This window comes from Mobula birostris, chromosome 10 (genome assembly GCF_030028105.1).
Source record: "Mobula birostris isolate sMobBir1 chromosome 10, sMobBir1.hap1, whole genome shotgun sequence".
Lineage (NCBI taxonomy): Eukaryota > Metazoa > Chordata > Chondrichthyes > Myliobatiformes > Myliobatidae > Mobula > Mobula birostris.
This window is the reverse complement of record NC_092379.1, coordinates 10,077,620-10,098,050: the sequence shown is the minus strand read 5'-3', so window position 1 is coordinate 10,098,050 and position 20,431 is coordinate 10,077,620. Positions and strand designations below refer to the sequence as shown.

Genomic DNA, 20,431 nt, shown 5'->3' with positions numbered 1-20,431 from the left:
GCGAGGGCACAGCCGGTTCGAAGCAGTGAGAATGTTCATAATGTCCCTCTGGTGGCTTTTCTCGTTCTCTTTCTCCCACCGACAACACTCCTCTCTTATCAGTTTCATTCTTCAGCAGCCCTTTACCTTTTCCACCTAGCACCTCTCAGCTTAAAACCACATTCCCGCACCCACACTACGTTCCCCTTCACTATAAGTAAGATCATAAGGCATAGGGGCAGAATTAGGCCATTTGGCACATCGAGTCTGCTCTGCTATTCGATCATGGTTGATTTATTTACTTTATACTTTATTGTCGCCAAACAATTGATACTAGAACGTACAATCATCACAGCGATATCTGATTCTGCGCTTTGCGCTCCCTGGAGTACAAATCGATAGTACATATTTAAAAAATTATAAATAATATAAAACAAATAATTTTTAAAAATCATTTCCCCTCTCAATCCTATTCTCCTGTGGCCTTCGACATCCTTATTCATCAAAGACCTATCAACCTCCGTTTTAAATACAACCAATGACTTGCCCTCCACAATATTGCAAGGGATGATGTCAACAGCACAGGAAACTGATAAGGAAGGAAAGTTACTAAAAGTGATGAGAGAGAGACGACTCAAGTGTTGTCATTAGCAGGATTTAATGTACAGACACATCTCAATGTTTTGAATTTAATAACGTTATGAGAACTCTTTTGTAGAGTGTCTTTAAGTGGAATTCTACTCACCCTGTATGTGTGCGTCTCCACCAGCATTTTACGTGTTACTTTGATTTCCAGCATCTCCAGACTTTAAGCCCTCGTTATCTCATGTTCTTGTTATTTATTTATATTTGCATTTGCACACTTTGTTGTCTTCTGCACTCTGGTTGATCTTTCATTGATCCTGTTATAGTTACTATTCTATAGATTTGCTGAGTATGCCCGCAGGAAAATGAATCTCAGGGTTATGTGTGTATGTATATATATATATATATATATTTACTTTGAGCTCCCGCTCTCTGTGCCCAGCTCTACCCGTTTATGTCCATTTGTTTTCGTGCCTTAGTGTGTGTACGTGCGCGTGTATGCGTGTGCGCACGCGTCCCCGTGACGGAGAGCGCTCGGTTACCGCACTCCATACACACGCGCATTCACACACACGCAATACATTGCCGTTGTGCTGTGTGCGCGCATTCCAATGTCCCCCCCCCCCCCCCGCCGCCTTGGCTTTGTTGTGTCCTTCCCGCCACGCAAGTGTGAATATCCATTTCTTTAGTAATGGTAATATGTAAATCTGTAAAAAAATATATATAGTTTGTATACTGTATTTCAGTTAGATAGTTCAGTTTATTTTGTAATATGATTGCAACAACATTAGGGAGTACATCAAATTCTTATTCATGTGCAGCCTTGCTAAGCTTGTGGGTAATTAAAGATGGGATATCCCGATGCCTAATAAACAGGGCTCGTCGCTCTCAATAGGCAATAAATGCGGGAGTAGGATTCGGCCCTTCGAGCCAGCACCGCCATTCACTGTGATCATGGCTGATCATCCACAGTCAGTATCCATTTCCTGCCTTCTCCCCATAACCTTTGTTTCCGCTATCTTTAAGAGCTCTATCCATCTCTTTCTTGAAAGCGGGAGAGAGAGAGAGATCAAGCTGCAAAGAATTCACTCTGAAAATAATATGAAGCTATTTATTGTGTTTTCTGGTAGTTATGTTGTAAATATTGGCAGTTTTCTGTTAGCTATTTATGTTTGTAAGTTTGTTTTTTTTTGATGCACCGTTGTACAAAAGTTCTAAACGACTCCAGCTATTTTACTCTTTGGTCATAAACCATGTACGTAACAGTCCCTCTCTGTGCCTCTCCCTGTCCACCTGTGCGCTTTTCGGTCTGTCGATTACCTCGCTCCGGAGGATGGATGCTCCCTTTTAGTACCCAACTGGTTTAAATGGTTAACACTCCGTTATGGGCCGATTGCAATTCTACCCGGTAACGTGAGCTGCAGCCACGTGATTTCCCGCGCTAAATGTGTGCAGTCCTAACAGGTAAGACAACACTCCACCCGCGAGTTCGCTGGGATTGTCTGTTGTGTCCCGTGCTCCCAATCCGGCTTTGCTCTACGTTGAGGAGGCCTGTCGTAAATGGGTGGGGTGGGGTGGGGTGCGCTTCGTAGAGCAGCCCCGCGCCATCCGCCGAAAGCAGGACTTCCCGGTGGCCAAACATTTTAATTCCGATTCCCATTCCCGTTCCGACGTGTCATTCGACGGCATCTCCTGCCAAGATGAGGCCGCCCTCAGGGTGGAGGAGCAACACCTTATATTCCGTCTGGGTCGCCTCCAACCTGGTGGCATTAATATCATTTTCTCCCTCTGGGAAACAAAATTCCTCCTTCCCCGCCTTCCTCTATTCCCCACCCCTCCTCCTCAGGTCCTCTCCACTCTCCCATCAGATTCGCTTTTCTCCAGCCCTTGACCTCTCCCACCCACTGGTTTAACCAATCACCTTCCAGCCATCCTCCTCCCCCTCCCCCCACCTCTTCCACTGATGCTGCCTGACCTACCGAGTTCTTCCTCAGTATTTTGTGTGGCGTTGGATTGCCAGCACCCGCTGACGTTATTGTGTTTATGTAACCCCAGATCTTGACCTCCACTGCGGAGGTGTATGTGTGTGTCTGTGTGTGTGTGTGTAGTTTGCACACGGCTCTGTTTAGTACAGATGCTCAGGGTGAATGCCTCTCTCACAGAATGGGCTGCACACTCAAGACCCTCTACGGGGGCACCACACTGACTTGTGTATCACCACCTGGTACCGCACCAACCTTGATCGCTGGGCACTGCGGAGGGTGGTACGGACGGCCCAGCACATCTGGGAGGAGGGGAGGGGGGCAATTGAGAGACGGCTGAGGATGGGATAAGGGTTTTGTCCAGAGATGGGAGTCAGGAGGAAGTGGGTTTCGCAGACAGCTAAACCAAAGGCAGGACTTCCCGATGGCTAAACATTTTAATTCCCATTCCCATTCCGATGTGTCAGAGGCCACCCTCAGGGTGGAGGAGCAACACCTTATATTCCAGCTGACGGAGAATGACGCAGGAGATGGGAGTGGGGGAAGGGATGACACAGAAATCAGGCTGAGGTGGGATGGCAACCCAGAGAAGGGGGAATGAGGCAACTCCAAGGTGGGGGATGGGTAGAGGGCACCCGGGAGATACGTAGACAAGCGAGGTTTGGGGTAAGGGGACAGACCGAGACGGTGTGGGGGGGCAGAGGAGACGGTGTGGATCAGGGACTGAAGCAGACCGGGGAATTGTGCAGGAAGGGGCATCCAAGAGATGTGAGCTGTCGGGGTAACAGAGAGGTGAGGAGGGTGGTGGAGAAGAGCCAGTGTCGACCCAGAGGCAGGTAGGGATGTGGGGGGGAGGAGGTAAGGGGGTGGACTAGAGAGGGGGGAGGGGGATGGGATGGAAATAGGGTGGAAGGGGGTGACACAGTGAGGGAGAAAGTGGATGGGGCAGGGGCGGGGGTGGGGAACAGGGAGATGGGATAGAGGAGGAGGAGGCAACCCAGAGAGAGGGGCGAGGGCATCCCAGTTGTGGGAGAAAATGGACGAGCAACCCGGGGATGGGGAGTGGGGTGGTTAGGGAGTGACTGAGAGACAGGGTGGGGTGAGGGCAGAGGGCGACACAGTGAAGGGGGTGGAGAAAATACGTGACCCAGCGATGTGGGGGAGAAGTAATTGGGACAACCAAGCTATGGTGGGCACGGGGTAGACAGAATCCATCATTAATGACCCCCACTATCCAGGATAGGCTCACTCCTTCTTCTCCGCCATCAGATATTCGGCACAACTTTGTGGGCCGAAGGGCCTGTATTGTGCTGTAGGTTTTCTATGCTTCCATATATGTACAGTCCATGAACATATCTTGCATTTCCTCCTTTTTCATTATTTTGGTTATTTATTTTTGTGGCTTGGGAGTAATTTTCATGTCGCGCACTGAACTGCTGCCAGAAAAAAACAAGGTGCAGGGCATACGTCAGCGATAACAAACCTGACTCTGTGGCACCTGGAAGCAGACAAAACAGTCCGCACGTCGAAAAGAATTGGAAATAAAGAGCAACTTCCCCACTTGCGTTCCTCCACGGCCATGCTGACTTAGAGACGGGCAATATCGAGCTCACGCGGGGATATCAAGGCACGCTCCTGTGGCACGCCAAGGTTGAAGCTAGCAGATGGACAGAGCAAGTCCCTTGGAGGTACAGTTCCTCCCTGGACACCAAGGACATGAGCAGACCGAGACAGAGATGCCAGTGAAGGCGGGGGAAGCACACGCTTTCCATTGGATTGATGTAATTCACATCGGTGAACTCAGCAATGGCAACGAAATCAAGGTCAAGGGCAGGCGATTGGACTTTCTCATTGGAGATTGTTAAGGTGTGGCTCTTTTGTGGTGAGAGTGCTGCAGGTCACTTATTACCCAAGACAGAGATGTTCATTATATCAATCAATTAATACAGTACTTTTGTTACAGGTTTGAATGGCTGAGCTTTTCCAGAACTTCAAGGGAAGGTGCTGAGGTACAATCATCACAGATTGAATGGAGATTAACTTCTTTGCAGTTACATGGTTTAACATAACCTCCCTCCTTAAACATGGAATCGATGCTCCATTCCCCCATGCAAACCCTGTGGCCCAAGGCGATCGAAAAATCGTTAGTACCTCCACAATTTCTGCCTTTGCTTCCTTTGACAACCTCCAATCTGGATGTTTCCCAGCTTGGTACGGCAACTGCTCTGCAAGAGACCGAGTCATTACAGGAATTGCACTCCCCTCCATCGATTCCGTCTGCATTTCTTGCTGCTCAGGAGAGAAGCCACCAAGAGGCTCTCCTCTCACCCTCGCCATTCTCCCCCCGCCTGTTGTGTATGTAATCCAGAACCTTGATAGCACGTACAATCACTGTTATCAAAACCTGAAGGGTTTTTTACACAGTAAATGCTAAGTGTTCATCTCACAATCTACCTCACCGAGGCATTTGCGCCTTATTTGTGTATCAACTTATGTATGTAGAATACAACTCTGAGATTCGTCTTCTCCAGATAGCCATGAAATTCAGAAAAAAACATGGCAGCTGTTGGAAGAAAAGACATCAACCTCCCCCACCCCCACATAATAAAGAAAAAGAAACGAAGACAATTGTCTCACTTGGCAGCGATGTCCAGAACCAGATAACATTCAAAGGTAATCACCTGAAGAACCAAAAGTGATGCAAGGAATTTGCTTTTCTCATGCTGCTCTATTGGCATTTTAATTCATTGGAAGTTGGACCCAGTATTTTCTTCTAGGCCTCAGTCTCAAGATTATCTATTATTTACTGAGATATGGACATCACCTGTTTCCGGTCATTGAAACTGATCTCAATGTTCTGCTTCAATTGGCAGAAAATCCCTTATCTACTTGCCTGAAAGATACGTTATACGTTCTTTACACGAGATAAATTCGGTGGTCCGAGTCCCAAAACCTTAGTAAAGATCAGGGAATTAGGAGGTTAACAGCCAATGTCATCCAACCTTGGCCCAGAGGTCTGAGGGTTGAGGAACATGTCAGACGTAACTGCAGTGAGCTCCCCTTCCTGTTCAGGCTGCAGAAAGTCATGCAGGAAATTCAAGGGAAACCTCTCCACCCACAGAGTGGTGACCATTTGGAACCCATTGCCACAGGGAGAGGGAGAGGTGGACAGCAGGGATGGATTTAAAAGGACTGTCGTGGAACAGAAACACGGACAGGGACTGTCTGGGTTGAGTTGACTCCCTGCTGTACACTGGGTGCGTTGTAAGTTCACTAAGTACCCGAGATGGACCTTAAAGCAGAATTTAATTAATTGTCTCAGATGCAAAATATGAAACGCCAGTCCCATTACAGGTGAGTGCGGGCATCCGTTAGTCTTGCGAGACCATGGATCTGCGCCTGGAAAGTCTTCACTCTCCAGGGCGCAGGCCTGGGCAAGGTTGTATGGAAGACCAGCAGTTGCCCATGCTGCAAGTCTCCCCTCTCCACGACACCGATGTTGTCCAAGGGAAGGGCATTAGGAACCGTACAGCTTGGCACTGGTGTCGTCGCAGAGCACTGTGTGGTTAAGTACCTTGCTCAAGGACACAACACGTTCCCTCGGCTGGGGCTCGAACTCACGACCTTCAGGTCGCTAGTCCAATGCCTTAACCACTTGGCCACGTTACAGGTGAACAACAGCAAATAGCAAAGTTCGACACCAACACTCACTTTTGAGCTTGCCTCTGGATTCGGCAGCTGTGACGGTGAAATATCCAGCAGGCAGCTTATTTACATGTTTTCTCCAGTGTGAACTGACTTGTGTGCCAGTAGTGTAGCTGACCGAGTGAATCCCTTCCCACAGTCCGAGCAGGTGAACGGCCTCTCGCCAGTGTGAACTGTCTGATGTGCCTGCAGGTGGGATGACCGAGTGAATCCCTTCCCACATTTAGAGCAAGTGTACGGCCTCTCCCCAGTGTGAATTCGCTGATGGACCTTCAGCTGAGATGACTGAGTAAATCCCCTCCCGCAGTCTGAGCAGGCGAATGGCATCTCCCCAGTGTGCACTGACTGGTGCGCTAGAAGGTCAGATGACCGAGTGAATCCCTTCCCACAGTCTGAGCAGGTGAACGGCCTCTCCCCGGTGTGAACAGACTGGTGCATCTGTAGGTGGGATGACTGAGTGAATCCCTTCCCACACACTGCGCAGATGTACGGCCTCTCCCCAGTGTGAACCCGCTGGTGTGTCAGCAGATCGGTTGACCAAGTGAATCTCTTTCCACACGTGGAGCAGATAAATGGTCTCTCCCCAGTGTGAACGCGCTGGTGTCTCTGCAGGTGAGACGGGTGAGTGAATGCCTTCCCGCAGTCCGAGCAGGTGAACGGCCTCTCCCCGGTGTGAACCCGCTGGTGCGTCTGCAGGTAGGACGACCGGGTGAACCCCTTCCCGCATTCGGAGCAGACGTACGGCCTCTCCCCGGTGTGGACCCGCTGATGTCGCCGCAGTTCGGACGGCCGAGTGAACCCCTTCCCGCAATCAGAGCAGACGTACGGCCTCTCAATGGTGTGAAATCGCTCGTGCGTCAGCAGATCTGAAGAGCGGGTGAACCTCCTCCCGCACACGGAGCAGACAAACGGAGCCTCCCCAGTGTGAACCCGCCGGTGTGTCTGCAACTGAGACGGGTGAGTGAATGCCTTCCCGCAGTCCGAGCAGGCAAACAGCCTCTCCTTGGATTCATTTCGTTGGTGTCTCATTACAGGGGATGAATTAGCGAATGGCTTCACCCTCGCTGGTGTATCTCCAGGCTGGACGGCTGAGTATATCCCCTCCCACACTCAGAGCAGGGGGACGGACTCGACCCAGCGTGACCTCACCGACGGGTCTGCGGGTGGGCCGGGCGAGGGAATCCTTTCCCACACTGAGAGCAGGTGAATGATCCTCGCCCGGCAGCCCGGCAGCTCAGATGTCCGATGCTGAGTTCCTCACGCAATCAGCGCAGTTGGAGAAATGATCTCTCATGACCCGACGCTGGTGTGTCCTCAGCGCCTCGGCTCCAGCAGATTTCACTGAGTTAGAAAAGAAAACATCATTTCAGACACAAAGCATCGTTCCAGCTGGGCTGAGAGACATTTTCATCTCTGAGCAGCGACAACAGAAATATCGGCGTTACAAAGAGAATACCTGGCCACTCCTTAAATATCTGGACAGAGATAACATAACTGACATGTTGCTGTGTGTGTGAGATTCCTATACACAAGTTCTTTGCCATTTTTAACCTGTAAAAATACTTACAAAAGATATCCACGGGTAAAGGGACAGCAGTTCGGTTGAGATCATTTTTGTCTCAATGGTTAACTCCGACATCACACTGTTACAGCGAAGTTTTACACAAGTTAGAAAAATGACTCTTCCCCCCCCCCCCGATGTTCTAACTGGGCACTGGTCAGGCATCAGGACTGACCATCATATTTTCTGAGTGTTTTTCTGTCTGTATCAGATTGGGCCATTCCGCCCAAGCTACAGATCAGAAGTTACTCAGGCAAAGCTGTTTGATATCACTATGTGCCCAGAGGGAATGGTGCACAATGTTCTCACGTGTACCAACATCGATAGAAGATTGCACCGATGGCCCCTTCTCCCATCTGCTACCCTCCTCCTTTTCCTGGATACCCCACTCTGGATCTTTTCATTTCTAATTGCCGATGAGACATCATCCAGCTTGACCATAAGACAAAGGAGCAGAAGTAGGCCATTCGGCCCATTGAGTCTGCTCCGCCATTTTATCATGAGTTGATCCATTCTCCCATTTAGTCCCACTCCCCACCTTTGATGCCCTGGCTACTCAGATACCTATCAATCTCTGCCCTAAATACAGCCAATGACTTGACCTCCACTGCCGCCCGTGGCAACAAATTCCACAGATTCACCACCCTCTGGCTGAAAAAATTTCTTCGCATTTCTGTTCTGAATGGGCGCCCTTCAATCCTTAAGTCATGCCGTCTCGTACTAGACTCCCCCATCATGGGAAACAACTTTGCCACATCCACTCTGTCCATGCCTTTCAACATTTGACCTCTGCACTCCTCTCTCCTCTTCGAATCTTACCACCCCTGAACTCTCTCTGCACCAATCCCAATCTTGCCATCAAACCTGAAGACAAAGGGTGTGCTGCTGCAGTGTGGAGTTCTGATCGCTGCCTTGCTGAGGGTTGGCGGAAACTCTCGGACACCTCCTCCTACTTACATCTTGAAAAGGATCCCTCTCTAGACCATTTGAAAATTGTCTCTGACATTACCACCAACTTCATCACCTCTGGAGAACTCCCATCCACTACCACCAAACTCATCATCCCTTATCCCACCGTGCTCATTCCTACCCAAGTCCACAAACCTGACCGGCCAGGTAAGTCCACTACCTGCGCCTGTTACTGTCCAATTCCACTCAGGTCCTCATATCTCAACTCCATTATCTCCCCCCTCAGTTTTGTGCACCCATGCCAAGCTCATCAAGTTCCCTTGAATTCACTTGGGTCCATTTCTGACACTTCTTTCCCCTTCCTCAATCTCTCTGTCTTCACCTCCGCAGACAAACTCTCTAGCAACATCTTCAATAAACCTAACGATTCACATGGCTATCTTGACCATAACTCTCCCCACCCTGTCTCCTGTAAAAATGCTATTCCCTTTTCTTAGCTCCTTCATCTCTACTGCAACTGATCCCAAGATGAGGCTTTCCCTTCCAAGGCATCAAAGGTGTTTGTGGTAACTTATTTTTTATTCTTTCTACTTCTCTTCTAATATTTATATCTGTGCACTTGCAATGCTACTGTGACACTGTAACTTCCTTTGGGATCAGTAAAGTATCTATCTATGTTCTTCTTCAAAGAACGCCGTTTCCTTCTTCCACCACAGTTGCTACCCGCATCTGCAACTCCTCCAATTCCTGGACATCTGCTTTCACCCCAGCTTCCCACAGCCTTAGCAGGGCTAGAGTTCCCCTTGTCCTCCCCAACCACCCCATGACCCTCCGCATCCAACACAGCATTCTCCGCAAATTCCGCCATCTTCAGTGGGATCCTACCACCAAACACAACTTCCCCATACAAAATGTGTTGCTTGGATTTCCAGCATCTGCAGATATTCTTGTGTGTGTGTTTCTCACCCATCCCACTCTCCACTTTCCACAGGGATCGCTCCCTCGGTGATTCCCTCGTGTATCTGTCCCTCCCCACTAATCTCCCTCCTGGCACACATCCATGCAAGCAACAGAAATGCTACACCTGCCCATTCACCTCCATTCAGGGCCCCTAAAACCCCGACAGATGATACAACACTTCACCTGTGACTCTATTATATCCGGTACTCCCGATGCAGCCTCCTCTGTACTGGTGAGACTCGATGTAAATTGGACGACCACGTCGTTGAGCCTCAACTCCATCTGCCAAAAAGCGAAACTTCCCGGTGGCCAGCCATTTTAACTCCAAACCCTATTCCCGTTTCAACTTATCGGCCAAGGGCCAACCCCTTTTGCCTCGATGAGGCCTCTCTCAGGGTGGAGGAGCAACTCCACATATTCCGCCTAGGTAGCCTCCAATCTGATGGCATGAACATCGATTTCCTCTTTCGGTAATTTTTCTTTTCTTCCCTCTTCTATTCTCTACATGGGCCTCTTACCTCTTCTTCTCACTGGCCTTTCACCACTGTCCCCACCCCAGGTCCCCTCCTCCTTCCCTTTCTCCCATGATCCCCTCTCCTCTTCTATCAGATTCCTTCCTGTCCAGCCCTCTACCATTCCTACCCACCTGGCTTCACCTATCACCTTCCAGCAAATCCTCTTTCTCCCTCCCCGGCACCTTTTTATTCTCGTGTTCTCCCCTTCCTCTCCAGTGCTGAAGAAGGGTCTCGGCCCAAAACAACAACTGTTTATTCATCTGAGCATAAAGCTTTAAGTTCCTCAGGGTCAATATGACAAGTGACCTGACTTGGTCCAACCAAGCAGAGTTCACTGCCAAGAAGGCCCACCAGTGCCTTTACTTCCTGAGAAAACTGAAGAAATTTGGCCTGTCCCCTAAAACCCTCACTAATTTTTATAGATGCACTGTAGAAAGCATTCTTCTAGGGTGCATCACAACCTGGTATGGAAGCTGTCCTGTCCAAGACCGGAAGAAGCTGCAGAAGATCGTGAACACAGCGCAGCACATCACACAAACCAATCTTCCGTCCGTGGACTCACTTTACACCGCACGCTGTCGGAGCAGTGCTGCCAGGATAATCAAGGACACGACCCACCCAGACAACACACTTTTCGTCCCTCTTCCCTCCGGGAGAAGGCTCAGGAGCTTGAAGACTCGTACGGCCAGATTTGGGAACAGCTTCTTTCCAACTGTGATAAGACTGCTGAACGGATCCTGAACCCGATCTGGGCCACAACCTCCAAATATCCGGACCTGCCTCTCGGTTTTTTTGCACTACCTTACTTCCAATTTTTCTATTTATGATTTATAATTTAAATTTTTATATTTACTAATTTTTACTATTTTTAGTATTTAATATTTGTAATCCAGTGAGCGGGAAGTGCAGAATCAAATATCGCTGTGATGATTGTACGTTCTAGTATCAGTTGTTTGGCGACAATAAAGTATAAAGTAAAATACTCTGCAGTTGCTGGGGTCAAAGCAACACTCACAACACACCAGAGGAACTCAGCAAGTCGAGCAGCATCTATGGAAATGATCAGTCAACGTTTTGGGCCGGAACCTGACGAAGGGTTCTGGCCTGAAACGTCGACTGACCGTTCCCATGGATGCTTTCGACCTGCTTGAGTTCCTTCAGTGTGTTGTGAGTGTTTATTCACCTGAGTTCCTCCAGCATTTTGTGTGTGTGGTGCTGTGCATCGAAAATTGTCTGACTGGCAGAAGGCAAAGAGTGGGGATATAAGGGGTTTTTTTCTGGTTGGCTGCCGGTGACTTGTGGTGTTCCACTGGGGGCCAGCTTTGGGACTTCTTTTCAAGTTACACGCCAATGCTCCGAATGAAGGAATTGATGGCCTTGGGGCCAGGTTTGCAGAGGATGCAGAGGGAGGTGGAGGGCCAGAGTCCGTGGTAGGACAGGCTTTACGAGAACAGGCAAAGAGGTAGCAGATGGAATATAGCACAGGGAACTGTATAGTCATGCACTTTGGCAGAAGAAATAAAGGCACAGATTATTTTCTAAAGATCAGGTGTGCATAGGGACTTGGGAGTCCTTGTGCAGGATTTCCTAAAGGTTAACTTGCAGGTTGAGTCAGTGGTGAGGAAGGCAAATGCAACGTCAGCATTCTGAGAGAACTACAATATAAAAGCAAGGATGTCTGATGGCTCTGGGACTGTACTCGCTGAAGTTCGATGAATGGAGGGTTCTCAGTGGAACTTATCATACACTGAAGGGCCTAGGTAAAATGGATATGGAAGGGTATTTCCTAGCAGAAGCAACCTGGAGCAGAGAGCAGGGACATGGGAGTCCTCATGCAGGATTTCCCTGAAGGTAAACTTGCAGGTTGAGATGGTGGCAGGGAAGGCAAATGGAATGTTACAATTCATTTTGAGATGACTGGAGTGTAAAGGGGAGGGAAACGTCGACTCAGACCATGAGAGGCCTGCATCGGGCATTTTCACGCCTTACAAGGCACAGACTGGAAGTCTGTGTGGGGCGCCACTCCTCGCACAGACACTAGAGCAGTGTGTGGTTAAGTGCCTTGCTCAAGGACACAAACACGCTGCCACAGCTGGGGCTTGAACTAGTGACCTTCAGGTCACCAGACGAACGCCTTAACCACTCGGCCACGTGCCCAACACTAAAAGGAGTATGAAAGCAAGAATGTAATGCTGAGGTTTTAGAAGATATTGGTCAGATGGTTGTGAGCAGACCTGGGCTACGTATTCAAGAAAAGATGTGCTGCCATTGGAGATGGTCCGGAGGAGGTTCACAAGAATGATTCTGAGAATGAAAGGATTAACAAGTGTTTGATGGCTCTGAGCCTGTACTTGCTGGAGGTTAGAAGAATGAAAGGGATCTCATTGAAGCCTTTAGACTATTGAAAGGCTCTTTCCTATAGCGGGGTAGTCAAGGAACAGAGGACACAGCCTCGGACCAGAGGGATGTTCATTTAGAACAGAGCTGAGGAAGAATTTATTTAGCTAGACGTGGTGAATCTCAAGAATTCAAAGCTGCAGACAGCTGAGGAGCCAAATGGTTGGGTATACTTAGAGCAGAGGTTGCTCGGTTCTTCATTAGTTCGGGCATCAAAGGTTAGGGGGAGAAGGGAGGAGGATGGGGTTAAGAGGGATAATAAATCAGCGATGATAGAATGGCGGAGCAGACTCAATGGGCCGAATGGCCTAATTCTGCTCCTGTGTCTTATGGGTAAAAAGGTCCAGAACTGAGAACAAAGTTGATTTTCTAAAGAACTCAATTGGCTTGGAGGAACAACACCTTATATTCCGTCTGGGTAGCCTCCAACCTGATGTCATGAACATTGACTTCTCAAACTTCTGCTAATACCCCACCTCCCCCTCATACCCCATCCGTTATTTATTTATATACACACATTCTTTTTCTCTCTCCTTTTCCTCCCTCTGTTCCTCTCACTATACCCCTTGTCCATCCTCTGGGCTTTTTTACGCCCCCCCCCTTTTCTTTCTCCCTCAGCCTCCTGTCCCATGATCCTCTCATATCCCTTTTGCCAATCACCTGTCCAGCTCTTAGCTCCATCCCTCCCCCTCCTGTCTTCTCCTATCATTTCGGATCCCCCCCCGCCGCCCCACTTTCAAATCTCTTACTAGCTCTTCCTTCAGATAGTCCTGACGAAGGGTCTCGGCCCGAAACATCCACTGTACCTCTTCCTAGAGATGCTGCCTGGCCTGCTGCGTTCACCAGCAAATTTTATGTGTTGCGAGGATTTTGTTTTTTTTCAACCTCCTAGGCAGCACGAATTGACATTTTCGCTTTTCGGAAATGGACTCTAATTCAGAGATGAACTGGGATTTTTGTTCCGAGTTTCTAATCCTTGGATTTAAGTGGCTGGAGCTCGACCCGCCCCTATTCCCTCCTCCCGCGCTTCCAAACACCCTCTGCAGACTGGCGGACAAAGTCACCCGTGGCTGTTTCTACACCCGTCTATCCGTTACGGTCTCAGCGAAACACATGCGCCGCAGAAATGGCGCAGCCTTTTTTGTTTATATGCAGAAAGCTCTCCGGAGCTTCGGTGGGGCTGGTAGAGAGGGAAAGGACAGGGCTTGTCCCTGAGAGAGGGAGACCGTGTGCCCGGAGCTCGCAACAGTTGTTCCCCCTCAGTGGTTCGGACACCGGTACTGATCAAACCCACTGCCCGGAGCCCAGATCCTACCTGCCACCGATTATCCGGAGCCTTTTTATCCACTGAGCGCATGCGCGATTTTCGGAACCAGCACTCCTTACGCCTGCGCATTTGATCAGTGGTTCACCGCCGGCGATTCCTGAAGCCAGGAGATTTCTGGAGCCCGGAGATTTCTGGGTAAGCAAGACGCCATTCAGATTGTTTGGCAGTTCACATCCTCCGCTGCCATATGCCTCAAAACCACTCACTATTTTAATATGGAAATCCCAGCAGCTACTTTAACGCAGCAAGCGCCCGCAAACGATACACTCAATATTAACTGGCATTCCGTAGGTCAAAAGTATAAAGTATAAGCCAATGTTCAACCTACCTATAGAGTAAGAGATAATATCGATTCAAGATTCATTTATTATCAAAAATGTATGTTATACAACCTTGAGATTTGCTTGCTCACAGGTAGCCACAAAGCAAGAAACCAGAAAGAACTCCCCCGCCCCCCGCAAAAGACCAATACTCGATGCGCAAGAAAAATTAAAAAGAGTGTGGTTTGGGTACACAGTGTTAAATAGCACATTATTTTTAATGAAGAATAATTAAATAATGAAATAATGGGAAGTGTTGACTATTATAATCAATAAGAAACAGTTGAGCATGTACTGGTGAGGTGTCCAAAATATAATGAAGAGATGGGATGGTTGATTTTAAAGTTGTCTCGGAATAAGATACAATTGAACATTAACAATATTTTGCAGAAAGGATCACATGATCGTTGCTTTAATTATATACAGTAGCGCCGTTCCTTAAGCACACAGGGGTTTTTCTTACAGAATTTTATACACATATAAATACACAGGATTTAGATATCCTGACCTGCACTACGGTTCAGAAGGTGGTGGCAATGTACCTTAAGGCTGTTTCCCAACCACCATAAAACCTCAGCAGAAGAAGAACCCGCATACAAATGCAGGTATAGAATAAAAACACACCGCTTTCTGCAGATGCTGAAAATATAAAGCAACACACACACACACAATGGAGCTTGGCTGGGGCTTTAGAAATTGGGGAAGAGTGCTGTATTTCTGCAAAATGCTGGAGGAACTCAGCAGATCCTGCAGCACCTATGGAGAGGAATACAGTTGACATTTTCCTAGTGACTCGTAACTGGATTTAGCCACTGCGATGGTTAAAGATTTCAACATACAGCTTATTTGAACTTCCTCCCTGCTGTGAGGTTTCTGGTGTTTCAGCAGGTGTGATGGTAGAGTAAATCCCTTTGCTCACCCAGGACTTATTATGAACTCACTGTAGCCTCACAAGGTGGAGTAACTGAATAAAATCCTTCCAACCTCAGAACATTGTATGATATTCCCCTGTGTGAACTTGTGTTTCTGTACCTCATGTGATTGCAGGAACACAGGAAGAGCTGAATGGCATCTCTCCAGTGTGAACTGGGAGCGGCATGGTAGTGCAATGGTTAGCACAATGCTTTACAGTACAAGGGACCCAGATTCAATTGTTACAGCTGCCTGTAAGCAGTGTGTACATTCTCCCCGTGACCGCGTGGATTTCCTCCGGGTGCTCTGGCTTCCTCCCACAGTCCAAAGACGCACCATTTGGTGGGTTAATTAGTCACTGTAAATTGTCCCATGAATAGGCTTGGGTCAAACTCGAGTTTCCTGGGTGACGTGGCTCAAAGGGCCAGAAGTAAGTATATTAACAACCCATTGTAAAACTATCCCGTCCACCGCAGGGTGGTTTCTGTCGCACACAGTGATGCAGCATGTCAGGATGCTCTCCACTGTGCATCTGTAAAAGGTCATGAGGTCAAGATGTGCATAATCCAGCTTTCTTCAACCTCCTCAGAAAGTAGAAACATTCGTCAGCTTTCTTGACTGTAGAAGGTGTGTTCTGGGACTATGACAGACTGTGCCATATGTGCACTCCATGAGTTTGAAACTGTCATCAAGTCATTTCAATCCAAGTCATGACCTCAAGTCCGACTTATCGCTCATGAAAGAGAAAGGACAAAGTGCTTGTTTGAATTATTGCTCTCTGGATTGTCGAGTGGTTCTATATAAACATAACATTTGAGTTCCATTTTTAATGTAATATTGATTGTATACTCTAATAATTAAGGATATGTAGCATCCTGACTGACCTCTTCTTCAGTTAATGTCAGAGAAGAGAAACAGATTAATTTGTGTGCAGTGTTAATGTAAAACTATTGATGTGGTTTTCAACTACTTTCCAAAAATATTTTGGCGATTCCAATATCTTCAGATATTACAAACACATGAAGCATTGTATTGATTTATGGATTGTTCCGCTGGGAAGACAGATGAAATTATATGATACCAGTCTTTGTTTACTTCAAGCTTCTAATCTAAATTAAAAGGCTACCTCTAAATCTAGGCTTCAACCACGATATCTCATAGGAGCCTTATGATATGATAAGGCAGTCACTGCTTATCAATTATACCTTGTCTTTTCAGCTTTGAAAGAAAAGCTTTTCAGGGGTGATTAAAATAAACTAAATGGGTAGCTAACTCAGATACATTATTGGAGATATTTTGGGGGGAGAGTTATGGGATATGTCTTCAAATTATGATTGAATTTGCCTCCACTATGACCTCAAAAGATGCATTCTAGTTCTACTGGTCTAGTCAGGTCATACCCTTCAGATTATAGATGATTTCTCTGACAACAACCCTGGAGGAACTCAGCGGGTCAGGGAGCTTCTGTGGAAGGGACTAAACAGTTGAAGTTTTGAATCTTCAACAGAGCTTCAGTGTGAAGTTTTTTACTGCCTGTTGTGTCACTGGTGTTTAGGGCAGCAATGAAGGTCCTCCTTCTCTGTTCAGAGCTTCCTCCATAATGTCTGTAGCTTCCTTTCAGATTTCACTACTGTCAGTCACACAAGTCCTGGTTGGAGAATCAGGAATACCATCACACTCAGATGTAGAAGGATTCTTCATTGCTGTTTCTGTAACAGTTTTGTTTGACCAGTCAGGGTTTTTGGCCCTTAGCTGAACCCCCAAACCTGAAGGACCGGTGGACCCCTCTTAGTCTGGCCTCTACCCTTTGACCTGTTTGGCATGGGTGACCCTACCAAGAGCCAAAGTATAAAACCTTGACTCCAGCCAAAATAGCTCTCCGGGTCATTGAGGCACGTGAGCCTCCAAACTACGACAAGGCTGCGGTCCTCTTGGAGTTCGGTCTGCAACGTTGACTGTTTATTCCCCTCCATAGATGCTGCCTGACCTGCTGGGTTCCTCCAGCATTTTATGCTCTGCTCTGGATTTTCATCATCCGCAGAATCTTTTGTGTCTGTGAAAACTACCCTACCTTCTGCAGATTATCCACTTTTCTAAAGGATGATTTTGTCTCTGTTTTATAAAGTTCAGATCCTAAACTTGCCCTGTCACTTCAACAAACCGTGCCCAGATCACCATGGGTTCCTGTTCTCATTGTGCTTTCTTTTCATGCTTCCTACCACAATGTAACACTTCCTGTTTCTTGTCACTAAATGTGGTAGGCAGGCAGACTGACAATTCCACCATCAAATTTGGAATCTATTACTACTCAAGAGTCTTTTAGACATACAGTTTGGAGACAAGCCCTTCAGTTCACCGAACTTGTGTTGACCATCAACCCTCCATTTCAAATTTCAAAGTTCAAAGCAAATTTATCGTCGAAGATGTCACCATATTGCAGCCTTGAGATTCACTTCCTTGTGAGCATGCTCAGTGAATCTGGTGTCAAAATGGTCGCTGTGACGCCTCTAGCGTGGTAGTGTAGTGGGTAGTGGTTGGCACTGTCAGTTTCAGCTCCCACCGCTGGCTAACAGTCTTGCGAAAAGGAGAGCTGAATGGGTGCGTAGCCTCTCCAGCAGCAAGCCTCATGTAGTGCCTCCTCGCTGGCGACACACGGAAACTGAACTCCTTCTGGACTCGGGCTGAACTACAGAGGATGCGGAGGAGGTCTGGCCCCTGTACACGTAGCGTGTGAACACACCCTGGTGCATGTGAACCAGATTCCCAGCTATGGGTAAATAGTGTGATAAGACTGCTCAACGGATCCTGACCCGGATCTGGGCCGTACCCTCCAAATATCCGGACCTGCCTCTCGGTTTTTTTGCACTACCTTACTTCCCATTTTTCTATTTTCTATTTATGATTTATAATTTGAAATTTTAATATTTACTAATTTTTACTATTTTTAATATGTTAAATATTTAATATTTGTAATCCAGGGAGCGGGAAGCACAGAATCAAATATCGCTGTGATGATTGTACGTTCTAGTACCAATTGTTTGGCGACAATAAAGTATAAAGTATAAATAGCCCCACTGCCTTGTGGGCAGCCTCGGGAGAGACGAAGGCTATGGGGGTAAAACCCAGACAGTAAATTGGGGGTGGAGCCCCTAAGGCGGCTGGGCGTCCTCTGAACATCCTTCCGGCAGCTCCTGCAGCCAAGCTGGTGCCAAACGTATTGCTTCGTAAACTTTCCTTTGGACTACACTGGTGAGGCTGGGAGGGGGATCTTGATAACTGGACATCTCAGGATCTCCATCCCTTCTGCCCAGGCTTGCGATGAAGATGATCACCACCCATTGTCCTTGGAGACAGACGGATGCCAACCACCACAATCACGCAGTCAAATCCATAATAACCATAATAGAATCAATGAAAGAACCTCACCAACTGTGCGGACGTGTTATATGCAGGTGAGTGGGGCTAAAGGTAAAAATTTCCCCACGTTTGTAAAGATGCAAAACGCTTTGTTACGAATTGTAACGTTTTAGAAACGAACCTGTGTTGCCTTAAGGCTTTGTTGGGTCTACGTTTTAAATGATTTGTTTGTAACTATCTTCTAGTTAAAGTTAAAGGTTAATAATTAAACTACAGTATAACAAAAGTAAATTCATTGTCTTTGGTATATCGTGGCATGCGATTACGTCACCTCTGGTTTCGCCGTGTCTTGTGTGTGGCCTCCGGTTCGGAGAAGGTGTGAAGGCGGGTGCCGTGCGTGCAGCATGATTGTGAAGAGCTCCGTTTCTACCCACAAAGAAACATTATAGAAGCAATGCCCTTACACCATACGATGTTAATGTGGAAGAGTGAACAGTAAATGGTTAACCTTACTGCGCCTCTGTCTTCATTGGCTCCGGTTTAACTTGGTGTTTAGTCAGAGTTTCAACACACTGCACGAGAACACTACAGAACTAGCAGCAATAGATTACACATGGAGCCTGGTTTTGATGTTAAAACCACTATCTTTATTCGTAACTACTTATCATATAGTGACTTAACCAAGATAAATAAAAGTTAACAGTGTTATGTGTAGATATGTGTGTAAATATAACTATTGAGCTTGGGGGAACAAGGCTTAGAGTCTTGAGATGGTAAAGTAGGAAAGCTCAATAATCCACGAAATAAATGATGGGAGAGAGATATTTGTAATCCAAGGAGAAACGCAGAGAAAAGATAAGTACAAAATATTCCACAGGTTCCACGCCGGTAAAACGAGATAACAGTCCCCGTAGGTCTTGTCCGTCGTGTCATTCCAAATCCACATATGAATTATCACCGAAAGTGACCTGTCACGGGAATATCGTCTTCCAGTTGTTACCACACAACATACCCAGGCAAGGGCTATAAAAGTGGTCCCACAAGATACCCCAAAATCCACTCCTATGGATTATACAAAGTGACAGTCACACATCCGCTATGCACTGCGTGCCAGTGTTTAACCCACCCTTGTGAGCATAAGAGAGTTCCAAGCCCCAGCTGTGACAATCTGAAGCTACCGACTTCCCCAGTCTCTCTCTCTCTCTTTCAACTGAAGGTCACTCACTCTCCCTCTCTGAGTTTAAGTTCGCAGCAGCCTGTGACTGACGTCATAGGCCCGCCTCACTCAGGCGTTCTTAAAGAAACAGTCCACAGTAAATGAAACCTGTGGGTTCGTAACACTATGCTTAATTATTCCTTATATCTTGTTGGAAGAACTTCGCTCCGGGTTTTGTCATCATTATGAAACAGTTGAACGTGTACTTTAAAGGTTGAAAGAAATCACATGCAGGCACTACTGGCTTTTGGGGTTGATAGTTTTCATTTTAAAACTTTACTAAGCATGGAAGTGACCTTAATTTAACTCACAATACTGTCTTTCGTTACTGACAATCTATATGGCATTTTGGGGTAATTAGTTTTCACCTGATAAAGAACTAGTAGGGGTTTTATTTCTCAACTCTGTACAACACACTCCAGTCCAGTTGGTAGCAGTAGTGCGCCTTCAAGTTGGACTGCCAATTGCCATAAAAAGTCAGAAAAAGTTGTTATAAGATGGGTCTCAGTGTATCCCCAGGGGTGGCTGAAGATAGGTCCTAATTGTAGTAGGTGCTTGTGAATTAAGTTGAGGAAGGAGTTGAATCTTCGTTGACTGTGTAAATGTTATATTGTATATCTCAGAACCAGAATCAGACCATTTGGCCCATCGAGTCCGCTCCTCCATTCAATCATGGCTGATCCTTTCTCCCCCTTCTTCAGCCCTA

At 47.2% G+C, this 20,431-nt stretch overlaps 1 protein-coding gene and 1 pseudogene across 1 annotated transcript in view; one reads left to right on the top strand and one right to left on the bottom strand.

Annotated features, from left to right (window-relative positions):
• LOC140204388 (uncharacterized) overlaps positions 1-13,938 on the bottom strand; it is a 29,956-nt pseudogene extending 16,018 nt beyond the window's left edge.
• LOC140203808 (uncharacterized) overlaps positions 1-20,431 on the top strand; it is a 76,420-nt gene that overhangs the window by 44,535 nt on the left and 11,454 nt on the right. The window lies entirely within an intron of this gene.